Here is a 15,091-nt window from a genome sequence, read left to right on the forward strand (position 1 = left end):
GGCAGCAGGCACAGTTAGAGAAGGTGGCGAGGGTTGTTTTCTGGGCCCCACCTCCGACCTTGTGTGGCCTCAGCAAAACACTTTTCCCTGTGAGCCAGTTTCTTTAGTAAAATGAGGTATTGGACCAAGATCGTACTTAGGCTATTATCCATGCCCCAAATTATATGAAACAGTTTCTCTCCTAGCCAACTTGTTGGGGGAGATGGTGGAGTTTCGATGACTTTCTTAAGGTAGATCCAATCACCTGGGCAGCTCATTCTGGAAATGTCATTAAAATGGAAAGGGCATTTCAAGGCTTTCTTTTAAATAAATCACCGACACTGACATTTGAAGGACAAGATATGGAAGAGAGTCGGAGATTTTGTCATCCATTTCCCTCATTAGATATTGTTTCACATAACTTTCTTGTCAGAGGTGGAATTTGTTCAGAGTATCATCGTGAAGGCTTTGATCTTGAAAGTTAAAGGAGAAACCCTTTGGAGATCATCCCCTACTTGAACTGCCTTCTGATTGGGCCAAGTCCAGTCAGAGGCCCTCCACCCTCATGGGTTCAGGCTGGCTGACACTGGGGGCTGGTGCTGCATGCAGGGCAGCATGGAGAGAAGGGTCATTGGTGGGAACAGCAGCAACATTTGGAATGCTAAAGGGAGCCCGAGCATCGGAAGCCAAAAGGGCAAGGGTGGGATAAACTGAGCAGAATCGAGTCCAAGAGTGGTTGAGACACAAACACCCTAATAGAAGCATCTGCAAAAGCTGTGAACAGGCAGTATGCAGAAGAGAAAATCAGAATGGCCAATAAACACATGAAAAGATGTTTAACCTCACTAGTAGTCAGAACACTGCAAATTAAAGCCACAACGAGATGCTGTTTTATTAGTTCAGCAAAAAATGTAAAAAGTTGATAGTATCAAGTATGGACACAGACATGGGGAAATGGGTGTTCTCCTATCCTGCTGGTGGGAGCAGAAACTGATACATTGATACATTGTGTCTGGAGGACAATTTGCTGAATCTACACAAATATAAAGCATGTGTACCATTCAGCGTGTGTACCATACAGCGTTCCACACCTGTAAAAATCTATGCTACAGGAGTGCTGATTTAAGTATTTTAAGATGTGTACAAGGATGTTCATTGCAGCATTGTTTGTAAAAATGGACAGAAAGAGATAAATGACCATCAGGAGTAGCAGAGCAGTTGAATGAGTTGCAATGGAGCCATACAATGCAATCCTGGGCAGCCAGTAAAAAGACTCAAGAGACTCTATAGTGACACGGGAAGACTTCTATGAGATATGATTCCTTTGTATGTCAAATTATATGGTGATTATTTGTTTACTGGTCTACCTCTCTTTCTTGACTTGAGCTTCTCAAAGACAGGAACTATGTGTATTTTATCTCTGGCAGGAGCAGAATTAAAACGCAAACCTGATTGGCTCCAAAATCTGGGGTCATTGCTCGCTCCACGCTGAGTTGTCATTTGGGAGCTGGTGAATTGGACTGGACATGGAGGTATGAGGAGGAACAGGAGAGAAAATGGAGAGTGCGGTGACTTGCCCAAGGCCACACAGCTCTATGCTTATGTGGCAAACAGGATCCACATGGCTGCTCTGTCTGATAACTAACGAGATGGTTCACCCCTCGGCGAGACTGGAGAAACACACTTCACTTCTCTGAGGTTTAGTTTCCTCCTCTGAGAAATGAGGCTAACAACCGTGCTTCCCTTCTGGGGTGGTTTTGTGGATTTGGTAGCAAGATGATTGCACATTGCCTGGCACCATGTAGGTGTGCAATGAATGTGACCCTCTCCAGTTGACAGGTGCAGCCTGCAGTGGGGCTGTGAGACAACCTGGACAGGCAACAGAGCCGAGGTTTTCCAGAGAAGCGGGAGGAGGGCTGACGGAACACAATGCCTCCCTGAACAGTGGCCCCCAGCGTAGTGTTCCCTGTGAGTCAGCTCTGGGCTAATTGGTGGACAATGGCGCTAATGAAAAGGCCATGTTCCCTGACAAAAGCCCCCACCCAGCTCCTGAGCCTGGAGACAGCTTTAATCAGTTGTGGAGCTCTCATTTTGGGGGAGGATTCCAGCCTGCTGGTGACCTGGGGGTGCAGACAACCTCTTGCGCCAGGTCTGGGCTCCAATGTGTTAGCAAGTCCAGTGTCAGGAATCTAGCTGGGGCCTGGACTAACTCATGGAGCATCAGCATGGGGAAGACCTTAGAGACCTATGAACTCCCTTTGCTCTACAGATAGGGAAACTGAGGCCCACAGATGGGAAGGGCTGAGACAGTAGCAAAATTAGGGCTGAGCCTAGACTTCTGACTCCCCACCCTGGACTACCTGCGGGACTGCAACTAGATACTGAAACGTTGTGCAGAGCTGGATGCGTGGACAACAGAGAGGAAGGGCTTGCGGGCAGGGGGACATGTGAACGAAGATGTGAGAGTGGGACGAGGAGGCCCATCGTGGAAACTGTACTAACGACAGCGAACACTGACTGGGGCCTACTCTTGCCAGGTGCTGCGCCAAAGGTTGTACATTCGTTGTACAGTGTTCCTCATACTGACATCATGAAATAGGTTTTCTTGTTGTCCCCATTTTGCTTTATTTTAGAAGAAACTGAAGCTCAGAAAGGCCACATCATTGTCCCAGGTCACACAGCTGGTAAACGGCAAAACTGGGATTTCTACCCAATTTTGTCTGACTCCAGAAAATGTCTGACCATTTCGTCTGGTCAGTCTTCATCAGTCTTTTTTCTTTTTTTTTTGGTGAGGAAGATTGGCCCTGAGCCGACATCTGTTGGCAATCTTCTTCTTTTGCTGAGGAAGATTGTCGCTGAGCTAACGTGTGCCTATCTTCTTCTATTTTGTATGTGGGACACCTGCCACAGCATGGCTTGATCTGCAGTGTGTAGGTCCGCGTCCGGGATCTGAACCTGCAAACCCCGGGCCTCCCAAGCAGAGTGCACGAACTTAACCAATACGCCACTGGGCCGGCCCCAGTCTTCACCAGTCTTAACACATCATGCAAGGGTAATGCATGTGGAAAGGTTCGGCACTTTGTGGGCTTGAGAAGTGTGAGCTGTCAATTTCCATGATTCAGAGTCAGTCACATTTTTCCAAATGCCTACTAAGTGTTAAGTATTTCCTCATGTATTATCTGTGTATGGTGTGTTAGCTACTATTACGACTACTACTACAACTATTATTCACTATTATTACTACTGCTATTACTATCACCACTGCTACTATTCCTATTACTATTACTACTACTGCTACTACTAGTATTCCTATTACTATGATGAGGATTATTACTACTACTGCTGCTACTACTATTATTACTACTACGACGATGACGACTATCACCACTACTACTACTATTATTACTACTACCACCACTATTCCTACTACCATTGTTACTGCTGCTACTACTACTGTTACTACTACTATTACTACTGCTATTACTACTACTACTACTATTGTTATTACCTCCTTTGATCAATGTGCCAGTTCTGCTAGGTAAGGATATTTTCCCCAAGTTTTAGATGCAGAGCTGAGGCCCAGAGAAGTTAGGTGGCCAGCCCACAGAAACACAGCTGGCTGGTGACAGAGGGAGGCATCAGACTCAAAGAGATAAGCCTAAAGGACGGCCTGGTCAGGTCTCAGGAGGTGGGGAGGGATGGGGCAGGACCAGGCACAGGGCAGCAGCCCCTTCCTGGCTTCCTGACAGCGCTATTGTTTGAAGCCGGTTCTTGGACATCCAGGAAATGGGCGACATCACTCCCAACAAAGGAGAGGAAGCTGCTTGAATGTTTCAGCTCCACCTCATGCGCTCGCCCTGGGGCTGGAGATGGGAGCCCGGCCAAGGCTGCCTGACCCCTCCTCGCAGCCAGGCCACCCAGCCCCCATGCTCGCGTCTGGCCTGCTCCCTCTCCTCTCTGCGCGGCCAAATCCAAACCCTTCAAGCCCTGACCAGCAGACCTCCCTGCCTCACGAGACATCCCCAGAGCTCCTCTGATGTCCCTCTTTCTGGGGCCTGCAGCTCCTCGCGTCCTGTTGGATGGGACTCGCCTTCCACCATGCTCCGTGGTGGGATAGGAGGCTGCACCTTTAATTCTGGGCCCAGCCCTGGCTCTGCCTTCCAGGGTCTCAGTTTCACCACGTGTATGGAGGCAGAACTGGTCAGGTAGGGCTGGTCTGGGTCAACTGAAAGGGCACTCTTGCCTCTGATGCTCTGGAATTCTGAGTCTAAGCATCTTTCCTGCCTGGATGAGGAGGAAGGGGGTGCCATGGGCAGCACCTGGGGCTCCAGAAAGAAGAGGCAGAGGAGTTTCAGGGACCAGAGCTGTCACTGAGTGTGGGACAAGGTAACTAGGTAAAGCAGAAATCAAGGATGGTCTTTCTACTGGAATCAGATAGCCCTGGGTTCAAATCCCAGTTCTGCCACTTATTAGCTGTGTGACCTTCTGCAGGTCACGCCACCTCTCTGAGCCTTTGTTTCCTCACCCATGAAAGTCGTAAAGACCTACTTTGCAGAGTGGTTGTGTGAATTAAATGGGTCATGGGCATAAAAGGGGCATGAGGCAAACACGTGATGGCTTTTTCCTTACTTCGGTGACTTTTCTGGCAGGAATTGGAGTGATGTGGAGAAATAGACACTGCAGCAACCTAATCAAGAAACTCAAGGCTCTGATGGAGTTGGGAGAACACGACGCTCTTCTGTTTCCCGACTCTCCATGATGTGTGTGAAGCAAGGCCCATCTGTGCCTGGTGTTTGGCAAGCCCACTGGTCACTGTTGCCCAGGGTTGCAATGTCCTGTGAGCTTGTCTTGATGTAGAACAGAAACCACAGGCTGTAGGGGTGGATGTGCCCTTGGGGGTGAGCTGATTCGTCTTCAAATCTACAGCACCAGTCAAGTGAGGCCCCGAGATGGCAAATGACTCCCTCCCCTGAGGTCACAGAGCCAGTAGGGACTGGAACCCAGGCCTCCTGCCTCTCAATCCGGGGCTCTTTTCCACTGAGGAGGGCTCTGAGAGGATCTGAAAGGCCCTCCCTCTGCCCCCCAGCTGCAGCCCAGGAGATGAGGGCCAGACTCTTGTCAGGATGTGGAAGAAAGTCAAGGTCGTCTGTTTGTGCTGGCAGAGAAAAGACCATCCCTCCCAGACAGCCTTTCTCCTGGGGCTCCGCAGCAGTCCTGACCTGCCCCATCCAGCTGGGGCTGGGGACTTGGGCCCTTCTCTTCAACTCTCTGACCTTAGGCTCCTCTTCTGTCAAATTGACATTAAAAAGCCTCCTCAGGGGCTGCTGTGAACCAACAGATAGGAAGCACCTTGAAGCCCTGTAAAGGTGAGGGGTTGTTTTAGACCTTTCATTTCGATAACAGCATTAATTGAGCACGTAATATATGCCACATCATTGCCCCAGACCCGACAGTGACCCTGTAAGGGAGGATCTCACAGATGAGGAAACGGAGGTGCAGAGAAAGGAAGGATCTACCCAAGGCCACATAAGGTGCCGCTGGCTTGTTTGAGACCAGAACTCCAGTCCCTGTTCTCAGTCCGGGGGAGACCTCTCCCAAATACTATGCTGTCCTGGCCTGGCAGCCCTGCCCTGCTCGGGGTGGGGGAGAGGAGAACAGGAGAAGAAAGGAGGGAGATGGTTAGGATCCCCACCCCCCCATCGTAGGGAACAAATCTCCAGGAAGCCCAGCGGGTGGCCGGGTCCCAGCGCTGATTGCAGGAGATGGCACGAGGGCCCCGTGGTTGCCATGGCGACTTCCTGAGGCGCAGTGGCTGTTCCCGCTGAGGCTTTGGGAAATCGAAACATACCTGGGCAGCCCCTGTGCCCTGCTGGGCCTCTCTGAGGGGGAGGACACACGGGAACGTGGCGTGTCTGCTCACATAGAATCCGCACACGTGTGTGTGAGCTGTGGCAGCAGCAGGCGTGTAGCCGGAGCACGCACGCATGCCAAGGATGCGGAGATCCACGTGTGGCTGGGCACAAACCTTCCTGACAGAGAGTGGAGCCTCTAGGGACGAGGACAAGCAAAGGAACAGAGAGAATGACAGGGAGGCGCTAGAGAGCACGCCAGGGAGCCGCGGGGCAGGAGGATGAAGCTGGCAGGGCCAGATCCTATGGGGCTTTGCATGCCAGGTTAAGGAGCTTGGACCCTCACTTGGAGGCACTGGGGAGCCAGAGTGGGCTTTGAAGCAGAGAGGTAGCATGACTGGACCTGAGATCCTTCCAGCAGCCGATGGAGGATGAGTCAAAGGGGCGAGAATGAAGGCAGGGAGACCAGGGTGGAGGCTGGTCCTCCTTATGTGGTGGTTCCATCGTTTTTAATTAGCATTTATACTTTCGAACACATACAATGTACTTCTTTATAATGTCTGTTTATTGTCTGTCTTCCGCACTAGGAAGTCAGCTCACAAGAGCAGAGGGGTCTGTCTGCTTTGTTCACTGGTGTATATCAAGCACCAAGAAGAGTGCCTGGTATATAGATAGTTGATGAATGCTTGCCGAATGAATGAATGAATGAATGAACGAGTCCTGGACGAGATGAGTGGCAGAAGGGATGGAGAGAAGTGTAAGGACTGAGAGAGACGTACAAGGTAAAATGGTTGGTTGGACTAAGGTTGGGTGGGTCACTTGGCAGATGTATCCCTGAGGCCCCTTGTGAGTAGGTGAGTGGGCCCCGAGCAGATTCCAGCTCAGGAAGGAGGCTGTGGGGTGATTCCAGGTGGGATACAGGATGCTGGGGCCACGAAGAACTGGAGGGCTGGATAGGGAAACGGAGGCAGACCCCACGTGCTGTGCACTGGGCCTGAGTGTCCTGGGAGGGAGCCTTAGGGCACTGTAACTGAGTGTCCAGGGTCTTCCCTGACTCCTCTGGGGTTGGCGTCTGCAGCATCTTCTAGACTCCTCTGCAACAGACACATAACACAGGCCACAAAGGTGAGCCGCATTTGTCATTTTAAATGTTCTAGTAATACGATTGAAAAGTAAAAAGAAACAGGGAAAGTCAGTTTAATAGCATATTTAACTGAATGCAATATGTCCACAATATTACCATTTCAACAGGTTACCAATACAAAAAATTATGAAGGAGAGACTTGACATTCTTTTTTTGGTTCAAAGTCTTCGAAAATGGTTATGTATTCCATATTCACAGCACACATCAACTTGGCCCAGCCACATGTCAGGTGCTCAGTTGTCATGGGGCCAGTGGCTACTGCACTGGACAGCACAGCTCTTGGCTCTGGAGCCCACCCATCGGTAATGAGGTCCTGGGAGGGGCTGAGTCTGCAGAGGCGCATCAGGGACACCCACTGATTGGGGCGAGGGTCGGGGGAAGGGAACCATATGGGTCAACGCCCAGCCTTTTCCTGCGGGTTTCTTTTGGTTCAGCCTGTCTCACTTGCTCACTGACTCCCTAGACTTTTATTGAGCATTTACGATGTGAGATGCTGTGCTAGGTGCTAGGGCTAGAATAAGTGAATCGGGCATGGAGCAGTCATTCTTATTATAATACTATTCCCATCTCTAGGTGAGGAAGCTGATGCTCAGAGAGGTTGAGTGCCTTTCTGGAGGTCACACAGCTAGCAACCCTCTGAGCCCTTTCCCCTGTTGCATGGGTCACCTAGATGTAAGTAAAGCCCCCAGGAGGGAGGAGGTTGGGGGACAGGTGGGATCCCCAAGGAAACCCATGCCTCTAGGCTTTACACCTCTCTGGAGACATGTTTCCTCTCCCTCCATCTCAACCTCCTCTCTCCCAACTGCCTGAGCTGTGATGCCCAGGCCCTGGGAACCAGTATTTCCCAGTGAACCCGCATTGAGGCCATCTTCTTCCTGGGTCACACTCAGTCCAGGCACCCTGCAGAAGGGACAGTGATTGGTGGTCACTGCTGACTTGGCAGCTCCAGAGACTGGACCGGAGCCAGCCTGGACGTCCCCAAGCTGAGGCTCATCTCTCACAAGGCAGCAGAGGGGGTGGGATCAGGGACGGGGGGACCACAATTCTTAGCGCTCGAAGGCGTGAGTTCAAGTCCTGACTCCTTTGTTTCCAGTTGGTGACCTTGGGGAAGAGATCTCGACCCTCAAGGCTTCAGGGTCTGCTCCATAAATGAGCAGAGTAGCCCGCCTCCCAGGATGAGGCCATGCGATGGCCCTGAAAGCACACTGTCCATAAGAAGGGTCGCACAGGGCTTGGAAAGAAACTGTTTTTCAAGAAAGACAAACGGGGCCGGCCCCGGGGTCCAGCAGTTAAGTGCGCGCACTCCGCTTCAGTGGCCTGGGGTTCGCAGGTTCGGATCCTGGGCGCGCACCGACGCACCTCTTGTCAAGCCATGCTGTGGCAGCATACCATGTAAAGTGGAGGAAGATGGGCATGGATGTTAGCCCGGGGCCAGTCTTCCTCAGCAAAAAGAGGAGGATTGGCAGATGTTAGCTCAGGGCTGACCTTCCTCACAAAAAAAAAAAAAAGAAAGGAAGACAAACTCATGTGAGTTTTTCTTAGAAACCCTGATTCGGTTGCCTCTGGCTGCTGGGGGCCTGGCAGGGGTTCCTCATGAGTGACAGCTCTGAAACATGTGTCTGGGCTCTGGGCTCTGGGGACAAATCTAGCCAAGGGGACCTCTTCCTTTGAGCTCTCCTTCCTCCTATCATTTACGAAGCACCGAGTGCCAAGTAGATACTGAGTAAGTTAAATAGCTCTTCTTTACAGATGAGGAAACTGAGGCACAGAAAGGTTTGGTGAGTTACCCAAGGTCACCCAGCCAGGAAGTGGCAGAGCTGGGCTTTAAACCTTGGCCTCCTTGTCCAAAGCCATCGCCTCTGGCCTCACCCAGCACACGGAGGTGCCAATGGGCTGTCCCCCAGGAGTCGCTCGTGGCATCTCCCCTATGGATAGCCTGGGGACTCTCGGGCTGGGGTCTGCCACGCAGCAGGACAACCAAGAGCAGGGAGGCTGCGGCTGGGCGCGGCCGGATTCACAGGTTTAAGACTGTCCCTCCGGGCTTCCGGATTCCGTGCCTTCCCCCGCAGCCCCTTCCCCGGCCGCCTCCCTTCCTGGCCTGGTGCTGGGGGTGACCAGCGGGTGGGGTGGCATCCGGCTGGGTCTAGAGCTGTGAAGAGGGTGTCTGGGCAGAGACTGATGGCCTGTCAGTTGGCTGCGGGCACATCCTCAAATTCTTTGTCTCTGTGAGGAGCACGGACTGTGCAGGGGATGGGGGTGGGGCAATGCAGAAGAGCAGCAAGTGGGGGTGGCAAGTGGGGGGAGTGGGACATCTCTGTGGCCTGCGCCTCTGCTCTGGGCTAGCCTTTAGGCTTGGTCTGGGGTGAGTGGGTGTGGATGCGTGTGTAGGCATGTATGTGTGTGTATTTGTGTGTTTGTGTCTGGGGAAGTCAGGCCTCTGCCCTGTGTTTTGGGGCCAGACAGACAGGAGTTTAAATCCTGGCTCTGCTCTCCACTTGCTGGGGGACCACAGGCAGGTGTCTTTCCTGTTTCCCTCCTGGACCTCTGTTTCCCAATCAATGCAATGGGTCTGTCCGGCTCTGACACACTGTCAGCATGTGAAGCTGAGCTGATGAGAACATTTGGACCTGAAATTCTGGAGGCCTTGGGGTTCCCCCAGTGGAGGGAGCAGCAGGGGCTGAGTCTCAGAACTGTCTGAAGGATGCACTGAGGGGCTGGTGAACCCCCCAACCCCACAGGGCCTGCCAGTAAGGCAAATGCTGCTCCTCTCCCCAGCCTGGGCACCTGGCTGACCGTGCAGGGGAAGTGGGGCTGTAGAGGGGTGGTCAGGGAGGCGGTCTGGAGAACAGAAGCTGTCATCTGTCCTGAAAGAAACAGCCCCCCAGCGCCTGGGCCACCCACATACGCAGTCCTGCCAGGTCACTTGGCCCCAAAGGTCCCACATCCACAGACAGACAGACACACGGTCACATAGCCCTGCTCACACAGCCTTCCCGCAAACACACAGCCACACTCAGTCCCGGTCACCTAGCCATAGCTGGGCAGCCACACTTGGCTCCATGGTCTCAGAGGGAGCCAAGCAACCGCACACACGGTCCCAGCCCACCCCACTCACACTGGTCTATCTGCAGATGGACCTGTACACACACGCACACACACACACAGTCACAGGGCACACAGGGACAAGCACACAGGCACAAAGCCCTTCGTAGAGTCACACGCTGACTTGCAGAATCCTAGGTGCCCTGGGGCATGCAAACCCTGCTGCCAGCAAGCATGTAAGTTCACACATGCACGCATGCCCTTTGTGGGGAGCCAGGGCTGTGCCCAGCTCTTTGCAGAGCCGCTTTGAATCCTCAGAGACACACACAGTGTGGGGCCTGGGGCAATGAGGAGCCCCCTCTGGGCCCTTGATCCCCCTTTAATAAAAGGAGCTGGATGGGGCCCTCCCCCAGCACTCCCCACATCTCCCCATCCTCCAGCACCTCCCAGCAGCCCCCAGCACCAACGTCCAAAGCACTAGGTATCCCTTCTCTCAGCCGATGCCCCTCTAGTTCTGCAGGGTAAGTGCAGTTAGCGCCTCTCCCAGAGGGGCAAACAGAGGCTGGGCAGGAGGAGGGGGAATTGCCCAACGATAGAGCCAGGAGATGTTAGAGGCAGGATTCGAACCCGGGCGGTGGGCCCCCAAACCCGCGCCTTCCCCCGGCACCCCCTCCCATCTGCGGGGCTGAGGACCCCCCAGCGTTCTCCGGTGCCCCTCGACCCCAGCACCCAAGGGCCTGCGGGCACAAAGCCACTTGGCGGCGCTCGAGGGGGCGCGCGTGGGAGCGCGCGCGGGGGCCCGCGTCTCCGGCCAAGATGTTCCCTCTCGGCGTGATTGACAGGCTCGAGTGCCGAGAAACAAAATTGTTTATGCGCTAATGAATAAGGCCCTGATTGCAAGATCCTGTTTGGAAAATTATAGTGCGGCGGCGGCGGCGGCGGCCGCGGCGGCCCAATTACAGCCCGCGCTGCATATTCATTTTGTCTCTCCTTTGCATCGAGATGAACGGGCGGCCCCGCGCCCCGCAAAGGCAACGCCAAATTTAGTCCCAGGTTCCGCACTCCTCCGCGCCATTGTCTGCCCCGGACCACCTGCCTCCTGCCGGCCTGATTGCCGGCCACGGGCGCCCGCCGGGAGGCGAGGAGGGAGGCTGAGAAAGTTCGCCCTGCCCCTCCGCCCTTTACCCCTTCTCTCTGTCCTCCGTCTCCCCGTCTCTGACTCTCTCCTTTTCTCTCTTCCTGTCTTTAGTTCTCCCCCTCGTGTCTCTCTCTGTTCTCTCTTCTGTCTCCGTGCTTCCTCGGGCTCTCTCTAGGCCTCTAACTCTGTGCATGCGTCTCTAAGGTCGAGATCGTGAAACACACGGAGTCTTTGCAGCCCTTTCCTCCCCTCCCTCCTCCAGCTGCAGAAATTCCCTGGGTCCTTGGGGACAACAGAGGCAGTGATGGGGACCTGTCTGTTTTGTGGAGGCCAAGGAGATAGGAGGCAGATCCCACTCCGACCTCGGCTTTGAGGATAGAGTGGCTTGGCCAAGCCAGGCTGCTTGGGAGAAAGGTTCCTCCCTGTTCCTGCATCTCCCGCCTCCCCCATGCATCACCCCCACACGTCCTGCTGTCCAGGCACTAGCCTGGCCAAACTACGCTCTCTCACACCTCCGAGACTTTGCAGGTGCTGTTATCTTGCTGGCACATCTTCCTGTCCTCCAAGACCCATCCCAGGTACAGCCCTAAGAAGCCCTCCCTTCTCCCTACCACCCCAGGCAACAGGACAGCGCCCTCCCCTGAGCACCCTCGTTTCCATCCTCCTCTGTCATAGCATCCTCCTCTGTCATAGCAGTGGGCAGGGGTACACTACATCCTTCTCCAGGGGCCTGACCTGTGAGGCCTGGGGGCTGGGGCCGAGTCACCCTGGGGCGCTGGTGTACAGTTCAGGGCTGAGCAAACTAAGACACCTCCTCTGTGATATGGGGACATATTCACCCCATCCTTGTTGTAGGGTGTTGGTGGGTAGGAGCAGATATGAGGCTGGGAGGGAGGGCCCGGGGGGCTCCCAGCCCACATGGGCCCCACAAGCCTGGATCCACTGTGTCTCCAAGCCCTGGGCCTGGAGCCAGCACATCTGCCCCTTCTCACTGGAGTCAGTGCCCTAGTCTACAGGTGTGGCCAGGGAGTGTCATGGTGATGGTAATGGTGATGGTGGCAGGGACTTTTCAGAGGGTGAGGACCATGCACAGGGTGAGGCTGTGCTCCTCCCTGTCGTTCCCTGGGGCCCCCAGAGTGACAAAGATGCTCCTTCTTGGGGTGGGAATTGGAGGACCCAGATGTGAACAAAAATGGATGACCATATACACCAACTGGCCTAGACAAACATCCCCATTAGAGACACACAAAGTAACACACACACACACACACACACAGATTCTCCCAGAAAGACCCATACCATGAGACACAAAGACAGGCTGGTCCCAGGGGCCGTGTATGGGGCAGCACTGCCCTCTGGTGGCTATTCTGGTAATCTGTCTGTCAGGCCCAGACTGGCTTCCTGGAGCCATAAGGAGTTGGGGGGCGGGGGCGGTACCCAGACCCTGGGAACTGGGACTCCCAGGGAGGAAGAGGCATGTCAGTGTCCCTGAGAAGGAGGGTCTCTCGAGTCACAGTTCCCTGCCCCTATCTCCACGCACTCCCGGAGCAGAACTTGCTAACAGGAGGACCTGTCCAGTGATGGTGAGAGGGAGGGAGCTCTGCAGCATGGGAGGTGTACAAGCTGAGCTGGAGTCACCCGCAGATTGGTGGCCTTACTGGCAGAGTGGACAACCTTGGGGGCTATCACCAGCTTGGGATGATATGTCCAGCTTTATCTTACCCCCACCCGCCTGAACACCCTCCTGTCCAGTTTATTCATTAGCCATCAAACTTCGAGACCTTCTCAGCAGCTGGAGCATTGGTGTGTGATCATGGGTGGTGGGAGATGAGGTCGCAGAGGGTGGCAAGGCCACATCTTCAAGGCCATTCTTAGGAGCTTGGACTTTATTTGGGGGTAACCGGGATCTGGGGACAGGCTCAGACAGGGAAGGGACATGGTCAGATGGGCATGTGCGAGTCAGCTAGTGAGAAGAAACTAGGGGCAGGAGGGCCACCCGGGAGGCACAGCAGTGGCCTGGACCAGGGCAGGGGCAGGAGTAGGTGGTGAGAAGGACGCAGATCCCAGAGTTGTTAAGGAGGTTGACTCAGCAGGCTCTGGTGAGGGATTGGCCATGGTAGGAGGGAGCAGAGGAGGTGAGCATGATGGGGAAGTTACATTGGGGGATATCAGTGCTGGATGAGGGGGTTAGGGGAGAGATGATGAGAATGATCTGGATCTGTTGAGCCTGAGAGCCAGGGGCGCACCTGGGGGAAGTAGCCAGGAGGCAGTTGAAATCAGGTCTGGTGACATCCACCTGGGAGTTGGAAGGTTACCAACAGGTAGTTAAAAACAATGAAAGACGAGGTCACCCAGGAAGAGCCCTTAGAAGCCCTAAGCAGTGAAAAGATGATGGTGCTCACTCTACCTCGTTAGCCAAAAGGAAGGATACTAAATTGCAAAACATCAGACTTACGTGTATTACAGATATTTCATTATCACCAAATAGATGGGTTCATAGAAACTGACATTTTCCTGCCTGTCTTCCTTTTCTGGCACTCCTGGTCTGATGGTGCCCTGAGGCTGCCCCTGCCTGCTAGGTGATCCAGCTGCAAATCCAGGCAAGAGCAGAGAGGTCAGAGGCTCAGGAGACATCAACAGTCAGGGCAGAGGGGAGCAAGAAGCCCACAAAGTCAGAGAGGCAACAGTCAGGAGGTAGGAGGAGAGTGTCTCTTCATTGGGGCCAAGGAAAGAGAATTTCAAGAAAGAGGGTGTGATCAGTCATGTGGGGACCAGAGAGGGCAAGGAGGTGGGGACTGAAGACATGCCCCGGACATGGCAGTGGGGCTGCCAGGTGGGCCCTGGAGCAAACACTCGCTCAGCAATACCGAACTGGTCAACCCTCCAGGTGTCCCTGCCCAAGAAGCCACGTTGGGTGGAGAAAACTTGGGTGTCCTTTGACCTTGAGGCTCTGCCAGACTGAGAAACTGGGAAGGGATGATACCCTAGGGCAGGGGAGGCGGGGAGCTGGCCTGGGAGGGAGAAAAGTAGACCAACACTTCATCTGTGGATCTGCTGCAGAGGTGGCAGTCCCTCCTATGACCACAAGGGGGCAGCAGAAGAACAGGTCATGCTTGAGGCCAGCGTTCTGCGTCTGAGGCCTGTATTTCCAGATCTAGCGGCGTGATCTTGGGCTCCTTGGGTCTCAGTTTCTTTCCCCGCAAAGTGGGGCAATTGGACATCATAATCTCTTGGGACCCATTGGGGATCCCCTTCATTTCATATCCTCCCATCACCCACCTGGACTTCCAGCTTTGCTGAGACGAACCCCAGGACAGAGGACAACTGTGACAGCCCCCCAGCTGATGGCATGCAAGTGTGTCAAGTCAACAGCACAGACACGGAATGCGAGCGGGAACACAGAATGCTGGCCTGACCAATCCCATGGGTGTGTGCAAGGTCCGCAGAGCAAAGACCCGTGAATATAGTGACGGTCTCTGAAGGTGGCTCTGGCTTCCTCTTATGGGGCGTGCTGGGGAGGGGCCTGTCTCTGCCCCTGCGGTCTGTGCTTATGGACAGAGTCCAGCTGGGAGGCCAGAGCCTGGGGCCATAGGCCACTGCTGACCCTCTGTGTGACTTTGTCCATATCCCTGCCCTCTGTGGGCCTCAGTGCCCCTCTGAACAATGGTGGGAAGAGGGCATGAGAGCTTCCTCAGCATCTCCCCATCCTCAGTCCTCTGAGGCACCCCTGCCTGTCCTGGAACCCCTCCCAGAGCTGCCCCTGTGGAGTGGCAGTGTTGAGGGTCAGAACAACTGGTTCCTGGTCTGGTGCTGTGGTCTGAACTTTGGAGAAGCTGGAATGAGGAGTCAGGCCTGGAGTCTCGTTCTCATGTCTGACCAAGTGTGGTCTTAGTTGATCACTTCTGGTGGGGTGGTGGGGTAACCAGAGCTGGCCATGGG

This window comes from Ceratotherium simum, chromosome 29, assembly GCF_057802395.1.
Source record: "Ceratotherium simum simum isolate JZ-2026a chromosome 29, ASM5780239v1, whole genome shotgun sequence".
NCBI classification, from domain to species: domain Eukaryota; kingdom Metazoa; phylum Chordata; class Mammalia; order Perissodactyla; family Rhinocerotidae; genus Ceratotherium; species Ceratotherium simum.